Below are 19,069 nucleotides of genomic sequence, written 5' to 3'. Positions count from 1 at the left end.
AACAAGAGTTGTAGACGAAACTGATAGATCAACAAGAGTTGTTGATGTCAGTTCAACTAATCAACCATCTCAAGAGTTGAGACTACCTCGACGTAGTGGGAGGGTTATGAACCTACTGGATCATTATATGGGTTTGATTAAAGCGCAAAACATCATGTCTACTGATGGGGTCGATGATCCATTTTATTATAAGCAAGCAATGGAGGATGTTGACAAAGATGGGTGGATTAAAGCCATGAACCAGGAAATGGAGTCTATGTACTTCAATTCTTTCTGGAAACTTGTGGATCAGCCTAATGGGGTAAAACCTATATGGTGTAAGTGAAGCTACAAATGAAAACGAGGTGTAGATAGAAAGATGCAGACCTTTAAGGCTTGACATGTGGCAAAGGATTATACCCAGGTCGAAGGAGTGGACTATGGGGAAACTTTCTCACCTGTTGTCATGTTGAAGTCTATCAGGATACTCCTATCCATAGCCACATTTTATGATTATGAGATATGGCAAATGGCTGTCAAGATTGCCTTTCTGAATGGTAATCTTGAGGAGACCATCTACGTGGCTCAAGCAGAGGGGTTCATTGTTCCAGATCAAGAGCAAAAAGTTTGCAAACTTAATAGGTTCATTTATGGGTTGAAACAAGCATTTAGATCGTGGAACATTAGATTTGATAGTTTGATCAAATCATTTGGCTTTGATCGGAATGTTGATGAGCCTTGTGTTTACAAGAAAATCATCAATAACTTAGTAGTTTTCCTGGTACTGTATGTGGATGATATCCTACTCATTGGGAATGATGTAGGTTTTTTGACTGACATTAAGAAGTGGCTAGCCACCCAATTCCAAATGAAAGATTTGGGAGAAGCACAGTATGTTCTAGGGATCCAGATCATTCAAGATTGTAAGAACAAGAGGTTGGCCTTGTCTCAGGCATCGTACATCGATCAAACGTTGATCAGGTATAGGATGCAGAATTCCAAGAGGGGTTTATTACCCTTCAGACATGAAATTGTTTTGTTTAAGCAGCAATGCCCTAAAACACCTTAAGAGGTTGAGGAAATGAGACAGATTCCTCTATTTCGGCCATTGGAAGCTTAATGTATGCAATGTTATGTACTAGACCTAATATTTGCTATGCAGTAGGGATTGTCAGTCGATATCAGTCCAATCTTAGATTAGATCACTAGATGGCGATCAAAACGATTCTCAAGTATCTTCGCAGAACGAGGGACTATATGCTCATGTATAGAGCTAAGGATTTGATCCTTAGAGGATACACAGACTCTAACTTTCAGACTCATAGAGATTCTAAAAAATTGACATAAGGGTCAGTGTTCACTCTGAATGGAGGGGTTGTAGTTTAGCGAAGCATCAAGTAAAGATATATTGCAGACTCCACTATGGAAGGCGAATACGTAGTCGCTCTTGAAACTATTAAAGAGGCTGTTTGGCTTAGGAAGTTCCTTATAGATTTGGAAGTTGTTCCACATATATCTTTGTTGATCACTCTCTATTATGAGAATAATGGTGCTGTGGCAAATTGTAAGGAACCTCGGAGTCATCGTAGAGGTAAGAATATCAAACGAAAATATCATTTTAACAGGGAGATTGTGCATTGCGGTGATGTGATAGTCACAAAGATCGTGTCAGAGTACAACATTGTTGATCCGTTTACAAATTCTCTCACGGCTAAAGTGTTCGAGGGTCATTCGGAGAGTTTGGGTCTATGGGACATGCGACATCTTGTCTAGGGCAAATGGGAGATGATACTGAGGTATAGAGTATGCCCTAGTTTATTGTATATTATTCTGTTTTTCATGTATTGTATATTAGTCTCTGAGATATTAGGGCAAGTAGGGAATTATTTGGATTGGTGTCCTAATTCTTCCAGAGTCTCGTAGTTTGTAAACTATTTGTACACATTATTAATAATAAAATAAGAGTTATTTTATTTACATTTACTCATATCCAATAAACAAAGATCCATGGTTATTTTATGTAAACTTAAGCATGTATATGAGATATACAAGTGAATCATGCCTTAAGTAATAACCTAAATAGTCTGTAGTATAAGGATAAAAGAAGGATATCTTATCTTAGTAACACTACGGATACGACCCACTTTATAGATAGTTGCAAGTGTTGTAACGTGCTACAGATGGTCTGATCCTGACCATTCATATGGAGACATACGAGCATGAATGTCCTATAGAAAGAGTTTGTATAAGACTGGACCACGAGATGATTAGTCTCTTTATATAACGTCATTGATAATTGAGACTTACATCTCACTAAAAAGACCATATGTGACATGACCTTAATCCCGAGTGTTTTGAGAATTCCTACCTGTGAGGGTGATCCTTTGATTAGTATGGGTGAGAGTGGTCGGACTGCCAACTCAACAAGCCTACCTTTTAAGGGATTTGTCTGATTGGGGAGCTAGAAACTCAGTTACACAAGATGGAATTCACTCCTTTCCCGAACCAGGGGTAAGTAGATAGATTGCTCCCTTAAGGGCTGATTCCGGGTCTTGAACATAGTGGTCACACCTTCTCTTTGGAAGAGCGGACTCAGTCATAGTAGGACTATGACTTATTGTTATTAAATGAATCAATGGTATTTAAGAAGTTAGATGTAACTACAGAGGCAAAATAGTAAATTGGCCCAACAGTACTTACGAGCGATTTATGAAGGGTTATTGCACTATTGATTGGTTCATTTGGACACAAAAATACATCTGTAGTGAGAAGTGTGTAGCTGACGGTCTTTAGTAAAGTGTCCAGTAGTTAACGGATGGTGGATCCTATGACTAAAGAGTTTAGCCAGTTATTCATGTATCGTTGGAGCTCAAGCTATAGGTCCATAAGGTCCTCTTGGTAGCTCAATGGCTTCAATTTGAGAATCAGATTTTGGGGTTGATTTGAAGTGTTCAAACTAACAAGAGGAATTTCAATTATATGTGATATAATTGGTGTAATGTATGAGATACATTAATTGGAGGAATTAATGTAAATATGATTTATATTAAGTACCATAAAATAGAAAAAGATTATGGTTTATATGTTTCATGAGATGAAATACGAAAACTATAGGTTATATATGTAATATGATAAGTTGGTTATCATATTTATTTATAATATATTAATTATATGATAATTAATTTCATTTTCTCTAATAACCGATTGAGTGGGAGGTTATTGGTAGTTTTATGGTAACCATGAAATAAAAGGAAAATTGTTTTCCTAAATTTAGTTGTTGCTTCATTCGGAAAGTTCTCACGGAAATTAGTTATCAAGTAAAAGTGTTTTACCAAGCGATAATATTGATAGACTACACGACCAACTAAGTGATCTCTTAGAGTTGACTGTACAATAGTCATTCAGCTGATCGTTTCTACACGATCGAGTGGCTAAGTCTATATGATAGGTTGTCATTTACTAAACGATCGAGCACATCATCTATGTGATAGACCAGATTCTTATATCCCACTTTCTCGATCGTCTACTCAATCGTAGACCTCCTCTCTTTCTTAAGCCAAGATTATACAAAGCCCACAACTCCTTGATTCTCAAACCGAGAATACAAAAGTAACACTTGTGGTAGTATTCTGACCCAGTTCGTGAATTGAGTTGGACTTGATTGGGTTCGAGGAGCTATTGGTTGTTCGTGTTGTTCGTGTGGTGATTGTTGCATTCGAGTGTTGTTGTCTGTGGACGGATTGTAGATTGTTCGAGGGATTCTTGAAGAATGGTTCTTCAAAGGTATGCATATTCTATCCCTTGATTCTATTGAAGCATGCTGTATTTCGTTTTGTGCATGACTTGTTAGTTTTCAGTTAGACTGTAATTGTTTGTGTTCAATTTGAATGGAATTTTGAATGATCCCTTCCGCTGCTCATGGAGATCCTCGTGTTTGATTTCCTTCATATGACAAGGGGAAAACATGAAAGCAAACAAAAATATAAAGACATAGAGATTGATAAGCTAATTTGATGCAAATTCACCTATGTCCGGGGGGCTACGTACCCGATGGAATGAATCTTCACTATATAAAGAGTTTAGCAATTGCAACAAAAGTACTTATTGGATAGACTCCTTCTTCAGTGACTCACATACAACTATCTCTTCAGTTTCAACTTAAGCTCCCCCATAAGTCTGAGCTCCTCTCTCTTCCACAAAGAAGCTTCTCCAAGCTTTATATGAGATCCCCTCAATACAACATACTTAGGCTCCCTCTAAAAGTGAGATCCCCTTACATTCATCAAATTTTGGCTCCTTCTAAATGTGAGATTTCATTATCTTTAACATACTTAGACACTCCTTAAATACAATATTAAATCAAACTTCTCCCGAGTTCTACAATGGTTGCAAAACCAAAAACTCAACAACAAATATAAGGATTTTCAATAATAATACATGGAGGCTAAGGCTTAGACAAACCCTAAACTTAAAGCTCTCAATACACACTTTTCGAATAAGGCGGCTTACCCTAAAATTGAATAAGAGTACAATATAAATAAGGTTAGTTTTGAGAATATCTTTTAGGATTGAATAAATATTATGTGTTGGAGAATAAGGAAAGCAGCAACATAAATTTGCAAATCAACACAGATAAACAAAGACAAGATATTCGGCCGAATCTGTAGCCAAACATGTAATAATATTAATAAAAATGTCTTTGACATGTTGCACAACATGTTGCTCGAGTTTTTCCCGTAACAAATCAGCCAACCACAATGAAGTCTTTTGATAATATCAACCAATCACACTGCAATAACAATCTCCCCCTCTGTTTATTTTTAGGGCAAAACAAACCAATCATCAAGACACGATAGTAGAAGCAAATCAACCAGACTAGAGCAACATACACATAACTACAAACCATCAAACAGACCAAATCAACAATCACAACCACAAACCATTAGAATGGCGTTGAACCAAACTTCTTCTCTTTTTTTTCTTTGGCTTACAAAACGGCCAAAAGTAATAAAAACCATGACAATACAGACAAACAACCAACCAAGAACAAGAGTAATCTGAAAGCACAAAACCATTGACCCATCAATAGAGCTATCAATATAGCCGTTAGAGTGTATATCATCTAACACATGTTCAGAGTCTTCAGCAACTAGCCCTGCTTAACACAATAGCCAACATAAGGAGAAATAAAGAGAGCTCAATCCAAGAATATAATATCATCAATAAGAAAATATCTCCATCAACTATGATGATAGGCATAAGATATCGTGAAGCAGATTAACACCAACATAAGTAATACTGAGATCGACAACGCTTACAAACACCTCTAGAGAGCTTGTCTCTTTCACATAAATTTTTGTAGAACAACTTGCACAAAAATATGCGATTCACCCTAAAACCAAAATCAATAAGACCTTTAAATTTAGCACCAAAAAAGCAAGGAATACCACAGACATGAAAAGAATAAAATAAAAAAGAATCACCCCAACAAATCTGCAACCAAATAAGAAAAGAAAACCAAAGCAAAAAATTCGCCCATAAAGCCATAAACAAAAAGAAATCGATAAGATAAATAAGGAAAATATAATCTGCCAACCAAAACCACTGCAACCCATACCAAACAAATCAAAACAGAAAAATATCACGATCTCCGATCTCAGGTTCGCGACCTACCCATTCTCCCCCTTTTTCCTTGAAGAAAATCAGTCAATAGAAGTGAGTTAAGATGACAATATATCATCATAGGATGTATCCCTAATGACAGGCCCAACATTGAGAACAACAAAATTAACAAAATCTTTAGCATCAACATGATTAGCAGTAGGAATATTAGATATACGAACTTCATTAAGCCCCTTAGAGCCTAAATTTTTATTGTCCAAATCAGAAAAATTTTTATTGATAACAAAATCAACACAACCTTTTCCATAATTGATTCATTATTTGCACAAACATTCAACTCAAAAATATCTTCACACATATTCACATTAGAGAGCAATGGATTGGGAATAATAGGATCAGTATAGCAAAGAATATCTTCTACAAAGATAAAATCTTCAGGTACATAACTATTTTTCTCAGAAGGATGAAAGCCATTCTTAGGACTTGAGTCATCAATGTCCTCAATTTTCATCATCTTCTTACTAAAGGAAATTAGAGGAATATCATCATCATAAATATTCTCCCTAGTGCTCTCCACAATACTAAGACTAATTTCTTTAATGTCCTAAGACATGTGCTCAACATTAGCAACATTTTCTTTTTCAAAAAATTCTTCAAGATTATTTTCAATAACATCAAACTTATGAGAACTAGCTTAAAAAACATCACAAACAGAGCCCAGGAAAGATGGAATAACATTCTCAGTAACCAGACTCTCAAGAACCATAACAAACAAATGAGGCAAATCTCAAACTAGGTCACAGCCAACACCATCCTTTTCAAACAACTCTAACGTAGCAGGATTATTCACATTATCAATATCATCATAGACTAAGGTTGAGGCTGCAACATCTTAAAAAAATATTCTGAAGCATCATCAGTCCTACAAGAAGAAATAATATAAGCACCCTTAATCTCAATAGAATGACAAGTCACATTCACAAAAACAATGGGAACACTACTTTCAAGAACCCTAGTTTCTTCTTGATAACAATAGACTTATTTGTAACATCACACAGACAAATATTTGAGACAAGTCTGTCAATATTTTCAACAACAAACATTTTTACTAGTATTTTCATTATAAGTACTCACAACCATTTTGTCAACCAAGTCACTATCAACAATCAAATTTCTTCGGCACCCCAAAAACAGAAGACCAATTTTCAGTAGTAACACTAGTAGATACATCAATAGAAGTAATGTCATCTTTTAAGACATTCACATAAAAATCATCTAATTGACTAGTTGAAGCAACAATAATAACTTTGTTTACGTCAGATACACTATTGTTGGTCGTAGAAATATTATAAAAAATACTCAGAAACAACTAGATCAACAATTTCTTGGGAATCAAACTCTGTATCAACAGAAATATTGAATTTAACTTTTTCAATAATCAGAGACTTAACATTCTCCATATTTTTAGATGAAATAATAGGCATATGACTTAAATTTTCTACCTTCTAATTGGAACAATATATTCAACAACAATATTAGGAGACACAAAGACTTTACCCAAAAATTCAGCAATAACAGTATTAATAACGTCATCATATAGCATATGAATCTCAATGTCATCACTTTTGTAATCACTATATGGAGACATTCTTCTTGTCTTGGACATAGAGGTCAACATTAATTAATCTTGGACTAAAACAAAGTGATTCAAATATGATGATTCACCTTTGTAAAGGTATTTTCTATGCTGATTGAATTTAATTTCACGCTTATCAGATGATTGTTTCCTAGAGGATAAGATCTCGTTACGATCATCTGTGCTTGAATTAAGCATGCAAACAGACTTTAGCATCGATTCAAGTTCAACCTTTGATGCCCTCAACTCTTTCTTCAGCTCAGAGATGGTGCTTAACAGACGATGATTATCTTCAAATAAATTTTCTATCCATTTCTTCTGCAACTCCAAAACTTGTTAGCCTTCCTCCCACTTTTCATAGACTTCTTCTAGTGTTAAATTATCAATCTAGATTGAGGAATGATTGGATACCCTTGAGTCTTTACTCAAAACCATATTTAATATCTCAAGCTCTTCAGTATTATAAGATGTAGCACAAATAGTCAAGGGATGAATTTCCTCGTCAGATTCATTATTTGAATCAAACTCATCATCTGACAAAGTCACTAAATATTCTTTATTCTGTCTTCTTAGATAATTTGGGCACTTAGCTTGAAAGTGACCAAACCCTTCACATTCTCTACACTTGAAGTTTCGACCTTTGCTGCCCTAAGCATTGCTTAAATCACATTCACTTTTTTTTTTCCTTCCAGAATATTGATTTTCTTCTCCAGGAACAGGCTTGATTCCATAGCATCGTCCTTTGTAACGATCAAGACTGGTAAGCCCATCGGTCCACACAGTTGTCCATGTACCAGTAGAAGATTCAGCAGCTACAGCGGCCCCTGAATTTGAAAGTTATCACTTAGTAGGTTTCCATACCAAGGCTCAATCTAATTAAGTCCGTAGCATTTATCGATTTTGCCATATCCCCCTATTTTAAGATTAGTATCGCATTACGATGTCCTTCCCTGTTTTCTTTCATTTGTATTATACTAGAACCACTAAAGTCATTAGAATACAACCCATGTATTTATTTTTATTCTTTGAACAAAAAAGGTGGCTCACGCTCAAAACTCCTCGAACACTGTCTTTGCCATGCGAAGTACGAAAGTTCCTGGACCCCCACGCGTTCTATAACTTTGCTAAATTATTTAGTTAACAGGGATAGAGTATCGTCAAGATTTTCTTCTGTATCTTTGCTTTATTTCAAGTTTGATCTTCATTAGAAAAAAATTTCAAAGTTATACCCTTTATCTTTCTTATCACATTTTTTTTTTTATCAAAGGTCAATTCAAAGGTTGGCAAATATCCAAACAACTCATCCTCCTTTATGGTAGCAATATGATGGGCCTCTTCAATAGCTATAACTGTTATATTAAATCTTTTTGGTAATGAACGTAGAATCTTTCAAACAAGTTTTTCTTCAAACATTTTTTCACCAAGAGCAAAGGAATCATTTGCAATATTCAGGATGAGAGCATTGAACTCGACAACACTTTCATCTTCCAACATCTTAAAAGTTTCAAATTTTGAAGTTAGAATCTACAGATGAGATAACTGCACTTTAGAAATGCCTTCATGCGCCACGACAAGGATCTCCCACACTTCCTTAGGAGAACACAAGTATTGATAAGTCAAAAAATGTTCTTGTCAACTCCATTGAAAATAGCACTTAGAGCACAAGGATTTCTAAAGGAATCATCATCCTCAACTTCGGTCCCGTCTTTCTTAGGCTGAAGAGAGATCTTGTTATCTTTGTCAGTAACTTAGGGATGTGTCCATCCAGAGACAACTGCCTTCCAAGTCTTACTGTCAATGGACTTTAGGAAAGATGTCATACTGGCTTTCTAATAGAAGTAGTTAGTTCCATCAAGCATAGGGGGACGAGTAGTTAATCTACCTTCCTTGATCGACTCCATTGAATACTCAATGAACAACAGTCAACCTGTTCTGATACTCATAAAAAAAAGGGTGGATCTAACACAGAATACAATGCTAAGCACGATGTCACATACAATATGTATGACAAGAGGGCAACGTGAAAGCAAACAAAAATATAAAGACACGGAGATTGATAATTCAATTCGGTGCAAATTCACCTACATTCAAGGGGTTGCATGCCCAGTGGAACAAAACTTCACTATATAAAGAGTTTAGCAATTACAACAAAAGTATTTATTTGATAGACTCCTTTTTCAGTGTCTCACATACAATTATCTCTTCAATTTCAATTTAGGCTTCTCTCTAAGTTTGAGTTCTCCTCTCTTCCACAAAGAAGCTTCTCACATCTTTATATAAGATCCCCTCAATACAACATACTTAGGCTCCTCCTAAGAGTGAGATCCTCCCACATTCATCAAATTTTTGTTCCTCCTAAATATGAAATTTCATTATCTTCAACGAACTTAGGCTCTCCTTAAATACAATATCAAATCAAAGTCCTCCTGAGTTCTACAATGGCTGCTAAACCAAAAACTTAAAGAAAAATATAAGAATTTTTAATAATAATACATGGAGGCTAAGTCTTAGACAAACCCTAAGCTCAAAACTCTCAATATACACTTTTCTAATAAGGTAGCTAACCCTAAAATTGAATATGAGTACAATATAAATAAGGTTAGCTTTGAGAATATCTTTTAGGAGTGAATAAATATTATGTGCTGGAGAATAAGAAAAGCAACAACAAAAATCTACAAATCAATGCAGACAAATAAGGAAAAGATATTATGTCGAATCTGCTTCCAGACATGTAACAACGTTAATAACAATGTCTTTGACATGTTGTATAACATGTTGCTTGAGTGTTGCCTGTAATAAAATCAGGCAACCGCATTCCTATAATTATTACTCACCATTGTTTGGTACAAAAATTATTAACTTAACATTTTCTTGTAAGTGTCACCCTTTATTTTAGATTCTAGAGTTCTACCCCAATGAGGCAACCATAAGGAAAAATCGATTGGGAAAAAACTAAAGCAATCCTATCCATTTTTGGAGTTTAAGAAAAAATTCACGCAAACATCATCCGTAGGAGGACACAAGCAGAGGTGACTCGAGCTGAGCATGAAAGTTTTCTACAAACTAATGAAGGAGACCGTTGGATGTGTCACACATGTCCTTCCCCCACTTATTACAAACACTCTCTCCATTCACCTTACTATTTACCTATGCAAACACCACCTATAAGGAGAAATAAGTAAAGGTGCCTAGAGGTTAGGCATAGATCTGACGGTGTGAACTATATAGGAGAAAAGTGAAAGGAAACTGAAGTATCTTATACAATGTTTTCCTTCCACTGAGCATTCTGCCTATGATTGATTAACTTAGGAAAATCTGGCTAATAATTTTAACTAAATGTTTGTTAACTTTGCCCAAAATAACATTTACATTGGATAATTTAACAATGTTGATTATTGTTCATTAAACACTTTAATAAACTTTAATAATTCATCATATGCTTGTAATAAATCTATTTAATTCACCTTCTAGGTCAGTTCCCAGGTAGGTGTGTTCCGTTTTCATCAGCTTAAATATCCCAACCTAGATAGAATTGTCTTAAGACAAATGTCCCTTATAGATACATTTATTACAAATTTAATCTTTTATTCAAAATCAATTTAATCCTATTAAATTGAGTTACAAGATTAAACTTATTTCTTAGTGTATTAGAAACTTATTAAACATACATCTAATGTGAAAGCAATTTTATACTATTTTATAAAAAATAACCAAGGTTAACAAGCAACTCTTTATTATAGATTTTATTTCTAATTTCATTTAACATATAACGATTATAAAGAATAAATGAAACAATTAAAATCTATATATGCATCTAATGACATACTTTAAAAATTATAACAATTATAATTTACTAAAGTGATGTCCTGCATCATGCAATCCCTTTTTCCATACATTACATACATAACAATTATATAATAAGATAATGAAAAAGAAAAAAAGAAAAAAACAACATATATCCAAACATTTAAACTATATATTATAACAGTTATAATATAAATGATGTATGGAAATGTTATTTATGCATACATTCATACTTAATAACATTTATACAATATCATGCATGAGCATGCTTAATCAATCATACAACCTTATAATATAACATTTATATTAAATGATGCATGAATAAATGTATATCCTATGGTGGGATTTTTCTATGTGCATACATTAAGACATATATAATAATAAAAATAACCATACATCACATGTATAATTAAAAGTGCCAACTGAAAGTATGAATTAAATTAATATAATAATTATATTAATTTAATTGATAAAAAAATAATTAATAAATAATTATTACAAATAATAATTAAAAAATAAGAAAAATCGCCGCTTGAACCGCCGGAAGCCATGAACTGCCAGTCTAGACCGGTGTCACGTGCGCACGCCTTATGTTTGGAGTGTAACGACACTCGGTAGCAATGTCTTACGCTAGCCTTTTGCTAGTCGTAGCGTAACACTACGCTGCCTTCAACGTCCTGATACTCCAGGCAGTGTTGCAATGCTACAACTGAAAGTAGCATGCCTTACAGCATAAGGTTAGCGTCGTTACACTGGAGCCTTAGACTCCAGGGCAGTAACCTTTCTTTGCTCGTTCAATCAGCTAAAATTCTCTAAGTTTTCTCTATTTTCCAACAAATTGAAGTCGTAAAACAACCACAAATGACTCGGACTTAGAATAACAGACTTGGTAGCATTTAATTACGCCTAAAATAATGGGCCCTTTATATACCCGAATCATAAAATGCAGGAGAATTCTTAAAGGCCAATCCCGAAAACATCCAAATGTGAAAAACCTATTCAACATTCAACAATCCATAATCATAAACCCATCAATACATTAAATAATGTTCGAAAACTAAATTTGGGACTCAACCGCGCTCTGAAACTAATTGAAAGAGTAGATGATACCTTATGTGAAAAGGATCAGTATGCCAATTTGTTTGTACAGAGCATATAAACGAACAGAGAACGAAAACATAAACACTTGATCTAATTAAGCATGCAATTTTATAGAAATTGAAGAGAAATAAGAGATTAGAAGATTACTTACCTTTGAAGACTAAAACCCTTCACGTTCCTCTCGAAGTCACGAACTCTTTGACTTCCCTTCGAACTCATGAACAACCAAAAAGAACGTAGCAATAGATTTTTCAAATTCCAAACACATAAACCTCAATATTCTCGAAGGTTAGAGAATCGAAGAGAGTTTTTGTGGGTATCAAGATCAGTTTGGAAGGGATGGTATTCTTGATTTGAGAGAACAAAAGTTTATTAAGAATCTTCTATTTTTATGTCTTTTTGAATGCAAGAAGAGGATGGTTCATTTACCATCTCCCTTTCCCTTCTACTTCCACATTGAGAGCATAATGGGGGATTTATCAAAATAATTCCCTCCTAAAATTATATTATTTAATTAAATTTTTTTTAATTAGTTTAATATATATATATATATATATATATTAAAAAACATATGTATATCTAAGATAACAAATATATATATATTAAAAAACATATGTATATCTAATATAACAAATAACCTATAGTTTATGTTTATTACATATATGATAACCTATAGTTTAATATTCTCTCACTTAACCTATAGTATTTAACATGAATCAAATTCATATTAATTTTAACTTATAGTTTTTATTTGGACCACATTTATTTTAATATTTGAACTACATTCAAATATTTATTTTCTCTCAAATAAAACTTTACATTATAATGTATCATATACATTATTATATCTCATATAAATAATTTTATATTAATTATATCTTATATAATTTATTCCATTTATTAAGTTGAACAATTCAAATTAATCCAAATTAATTTCATTCTCATTAATCCCAATTGAACTAACGATGGGACCTTATAGACATATAGTGTGAAACTCTAATGGTACTTGATGAATTAATTAAACTTTTTAATTCAATTAATCAACTTTGATTAACTGTTAGTCACTCTATTAAAGACCGACAACTACACTCTTTACACTACATATTCTGTATCCATTGGATATAACCAAACAATAGTGCATTGACCTTTCACAAATTCTTCGTAAGTACAATTGGACTAAAATTACAATTTTGCCCCTATAGTTACATCTAACTCCTTAACTACTACTAATCCGTCTAATGAACAATAAGTTATAGTCAAATTATAATGGAACCTCTCTCGAGTCAGGAGAGGGTATGATGCTACATTATTCAAGTCCGAAATCAGCCCTTAAGGGAGTAACTTATCTACTTAGCTAACTATAAGGCATGAGTGAATTTTTTCTTATATAGCTGTATTCCCAATTCCCCAATCAGACTAATCCCAAAATAGTAAGCATATTATGTCGATGAAACCAACCACTCTCATCCATACAAATCAAAGGACCGCCTTCATAGATAGGAGTTTACAACTCAGTTAGGATTCAAGTCAAGTCACCTATGGTCATCCTGATGAATTGTAAATCTCTTCTAGCAACGATGTTATACAAAGAGACTATTCATTTCGTGATCCGGTCTTATACAAACTCTTTGTATAGAATACCTCTGCTCTCATGTCTCCACGTAAATGATCAGGATCTCATATCATTTGTAGCAGTTTACAACAATTGTAATAACTACAAAGCAGGTTGTATTCGTAGTTTCACTAGGATAAGGTACATAGTCTTATCCATTCACTACAGACCATTTAGGTTAACACTTAAACATAATCCACCTATATATCTCCTCATACATATTTAATATCTCTTAGTTTATTAGATTAATAAAATGTTTGTTCAATATAATTACAAACTACAAGACCACGAGATTTAGGTATCAACCCCAACAATGATAATATCAACCAATCACAATACAGTAATAGTCCCCTTAATTATTATTCCTAAAAGTCTTAACTAATACAATTACCCATCAACAAATATAGTAAGACCAAAAGCCTGCATAAATCCCTTCAATACAACGAACTTGACTTGGAACGCCACAAAACCCATAAAGAAATTATCAACTACATTTTACATTACTAGAGTTGAAAATTTAATTTTTCTTAATTGTAGACCATGCTAATTTATCTTCAGCCAAATATTTTATTAACCACAAATTTGACTAAAAAAATCATTTCCATAATTATTTAATTTGAAAGATATTAGTTATTTTATAATTATTTACGTGTGTTGGTTTGTTGCTATTAATGAAATGTTAATTTTAAAATTATATCATAGTTTGTTCATAAAAAAAAAATGTAATTTTTAAAATCAAAGGGCATCAATCACTTAGATATTTTATAATATAGTTATTCAATGAATAAAGACGACTATTGGACATACTAAAAGAATATGATTATTGGGCTAGTTATATTATTGTTTAAATTTCAAAGATTTTTTCAAAAGTAATTTTTTGTAGGTTTTATATGTTAAAAAGCCTCCCAAAAAAACTAAGTTTTTGAAAATTTTTTTTTTTATCATGGCCAAATTTTTAACAACAATTTTGATATTATTTTATTTTTAAAATATAAAATAGATGTTTTTTTAAAAGAAGTAAAATAGATACTTCATATATATAATTTTTAAATAAAATATTAAACAATTTTTTTTCCCAAAATCTTCATAATTCTAGTTTCTCATTTATATCTTCTTGGTTTTCTCAATTCATCTATCCATATCTCTTTCTTAACTAATTTTCTTACATCGTAGATCTTTTTCTATCTTTGTTAACTGCATTTATAAAGTTAGGTAAAATAAATTTGGTTGAAGATGTCTATAAATCATATTAACTTTATTAGTATGGTTCACCATATCTAAATGGATTACAATTAGATAAAAAAATTAAAAGAATATAAATTCATAGCAATTAGATACAAATAAATTAAAAGAATGAACATTGAGTAAAACAAATTACATAATCTAAGAAATCGGGGAGAGAAAGAAAATGCACAATTTTGAAAAATGGATGAGATAGAATTTAAAAATAAGATTATCATAATTAAAAGAATCAAATCAATTCCTATATGTTGTTCACTTAAATTTCTAACCGTTTTCACCATATCTTTTTATTCTCTAAAACATTATTTTATATAACAGTAAACGTATAACAACAAAAATTATTATCAACAATCGATGAAAATCCATTTTGCTTTCTAGTTTCAAGCAAAATTTGTCACTGCCTTAAAACAATGTTTATTTGAGGTTCGTATTTTGTTTCTTATTTTGTTGAATGATTTCACTCCCTTGAAAAATTTTATTTCCTCCTCACTTTTGGAATGAACAGATACTAATTAGGTTGTGAAACACTTTGTCCAAGTTATTTAGCAACTATTTTTCATTTAAATATTCTATTTATTTTTTTCTTCTATGGAATAACATCTTGGAAGCAAACATTTCTCTTCATAAACTTCCTCAAAGCACAATTTAGGGGTGAAAATAAATCTTTTAAATAAATAAACAAATAAAGAAAAATGATTAATAACAATACCTCTACATTTACTTGGTAAAATGTTATCATTCTAATAACAAAAAATTGTAGTCTCCATTATGTTTTTAAAGATTTTGTTTCTCAATATTTTGTGAAATTTCAAATTTTGTTACGATAATGAATGCATTAGGCATCAATTTCTTTATTTTTATAGATACTACCACACACTCATATACTTACAATGGAAAAATTGTTTCTCATCATCGTCAAACCTAAATAGTCAATGTCCACACATGAGAACGTCGAAGAGCCACCTTATTGAAGACAAGAAGGAAATTATTAAAATATATGTGAGCAAAAAGGAAAGGAAAAAATTCTCTTTCATAGTCCCTTTTAATGTAGTATAGATAGATAGATTTGTCATGCTTTAATATTTATTTATGATATTTTAAGTCCATAAAATTTATGCCACTTTCACCCACGTCGGAAGTGTAATTTTAGGGGTAATTTGTGTAATTTCATTCTATAAACAATAGATTTTATTTCCTGCGTTTGTCTCTTATTCTTTTTATTATATTTAAATAAAGTAGCAAATCTCTGAACTTACGATGTCAACAAAGTACCGTCTGTCAATGAAAATTATGTTTACAAGGACAATTTATCTAGAAAAAAAGGGTACGAACCCTTTTTATTATTAATATCTCCTTTGATAATTATTTTTTCATTCTATGATTATTATTTTTATCTCTAAATTTTTTCATTTGTTATCTACTTTTTACCAATTCTTTAAAAATCAAACCAAATTTTGAAAACTAAAAAAAACATTCAAATTTTTTTTTTTTTTTTTTTTTTTTGAATTTAACTAAGAATTCAACCATGATACTTAAGAAAGTTGTAATTCATTGTAAGAAATATAGATAAAATAGGCTTAATTTTAAAAAAACGAAAAATAAAAAATGAAATGATTACCAAACAAGGTCTAAACGATAACATTTTAAGTAAATACAATAGAATCTAAAAGACCCTTGGCCAGTTGAAATTGATTATAGAAAAAAATGTTTTTAAAAAGATGTTATTTTTATTTAAATTATTTTGATAAAATCTATTTTGAGTAATTATCAAATAATTCAATTTTATCTAAAATGACATATTTTTAAAATTAAATGAAATATGATCTCTGTTGTTGTGACATAATTAAAGTCTCCCTCGCTTCCCATCCATTATAATTTATAACATAAAAAATATTATGTCATGCTTTTATATTAGCATATTTGTTTTACTTCTTTCTTATCTTAATTTGCTTACAGAGAATAATCTATTAATCACATTCTATCTTATTAGTATAAATCATAGAGAAAATTGTAAAAACTATCACTAAACTATGGTTGCTAGTGTAATTATATTCTTCAACTTTTAATTTTAAAAATTGAACCCTCAAATTTATATAAATGTTAAAGTTGGATCAAATTGGATCTTCAAATTTAAATAATTGAATAAATTGTAGCAATTGTGTAAGTTTGACGGTTTAATATTTATCATTTACGGATCTAATTTCTATAATTATTCTTAGCTTGAGGGTATAATTTTAATACTTATAAAAATTTGAGGGCTTAATTTTTACAATTAAAAGTTTGAGAATGTAATTGCAACTACTATCATATTTTACGAGTACTTTTTGCAATTTTTTCTAAATAATATCATCAGTATACTTTGGTTGACACCAACTATTATATTTTTTCTCTTAAAAAGCTGGTCTTATATTTAATCTAAAGTCTTTCTTTTTGGTCTAATATTTCACATTATTAATAAAAAGAATATATACGAAATGAGTTTAATTTCAAACTTACATACTTTTTTTTTTTCTTTGGAAGAAACTCCACTATTAAATATAGCTACAAATAGATGTTATTCATGACCAAATAAATTAGCTACTCATATTTCTATATACTCACAAACCATCCCAAACACATCTCATTTCATCTTCAAAAAAACCAAAGAGAGATTCCTCCCAAGATGGTTAGCAAAGGTATGTAAAACACCCTAATTTTCTCTTGAGTTTTTTCCTTTTTGATATATATACACGAGAGATTTTCAAAAATAAAAAATAAGAAAATTATTTACACAAAATAGTAAAATTTAATTTTCTTTAATAGAGGTTAATAGAAGTCATTCAGTGTCTATCAGTAATTGAAATTGATAGATATCTATCATTAATACTATGTGATAGACGCTGATAGAAATTTATCAGTATCTATTAATATTTATTCTGATTATTTTTATAAATAGTTTGACATTTTTTTAATCGGTGAAAATTTCGTTATTAATTTTTGTTTTATCATGTGATTTTTGTTATTAGATACTAAATGGCCCCCACTTGTTGTTCCTCCTCCTCCTTCTGCAATATATGTCACAGAGGATGATGATGTTCTATGTGGGAGCCAGATGTTCATTAAGAGGGAAGATGATGACCCAATCAAGTTAAACTTTTTCTCAATATAGAAAATATATGCCATGGTTTAACCTGACCCTAAGTAGTGGTTCAAATAATGTCTTAAACATGTATGTTTGATACTATATACATATATATATATATAAAATATAAAATAAAGAATCTATTTCTACTACTTATATATTTGTATCCGAGTATTATTGCTTTTGCATGATTTTCGTTTGTTGTTGACCATTGTGATATCGATATCATGGATTCAATAAATAATGTCCATCTGTAAGATGATAACCTTAAAAAATTTAAACAATATATAAGTGGTAGGAAGTAACTTAGGGGTAGTTTGGACTAGAGAAAAAGTGTTTTTTTTAAATCATTTTAATTTAATTTATTTATTTTATATTCGTGAGTGTTCGGACCAGGACGTACATTTCTACTAATCTTATGAGACAACTCGTTTGACTTTACAACATTTAGATGTGAAAAAACCTGTCGGAAAACTTCACAAAGTCATATATGTACTTGTACTAATAAGAGTGGATGGTTAGATCAAATAGTAACTCATTAGGGTTGGATAGTTTCAAACAGATGTTTATTTTTATTATTTTCCCTTTTGTGTGTACAAGATATTTGTGGTAATTAATTGCATGTTGGATCTTTATTTTACTCTAATATAATATTGGAGAATTGCAATTGGTAGCATCTTTAAGAATAATAATCAAGTGTAAAAAAAAATTGCAAATATAGACAAATCTATCAGCGATAGACTTTTGTCGTTGATAGACTCCCAAGTCTATCAGCGATAGAGTTCTATCGTTGTTAGTGAAAGGTTTTTTTGTTATAACAGTTTTCTATTTTTAGCTTTCTGTTTCCACTTTGTTGAATTGTAGTAAGAGTGGGTTGCTATTTTTTCTCCTTTATTTTCGTGGATGTAGTTTAGCTACTATTTAAGCTTAGCAGCATTATCAATAAAAGACA

General features: G+C 31.4%; 1 long non-coding RNA gene across 1 annotated transcript; it reads left to right on the top strand.

Annotated features, from left to right (window-relative positions):
* Positions 1 to 17,514: 17,514 nt before the first annotated feature.
* Positions 17,515 to 18,273, top strand: LOC150035865 (uncharacterized). The gene is made up of 2 exons (XR_016529698.1): positions 17,515 to 17,671; positions 18,002 to 18,273. It is a non-coding gene; the product is annotated as an uncharacterized LOC150035865 (long non-coding RNA).
* Positions 18,274 to 19,069: the final 796 nt, after the last annotated feature.

Source organism: Benincasa hispida, chromosome 5 (assembly GCF_027475165.1).
Source record: "Benincasa hispida cultivar pf3 chromosome 5, pf3_genome.v1.1, whole genome shotgun sequence".
Classification (NCBI taxonomy): Eukaryota; Viridiplantae; Streptophyta; class Magnoliopsida; order Cucurbitales; family Cucurbitaceae; genus Benincasa; species Benincasa hispida.
This window is presented reverse-complemented; position numbering and strand designations above follow the sequence as displayed.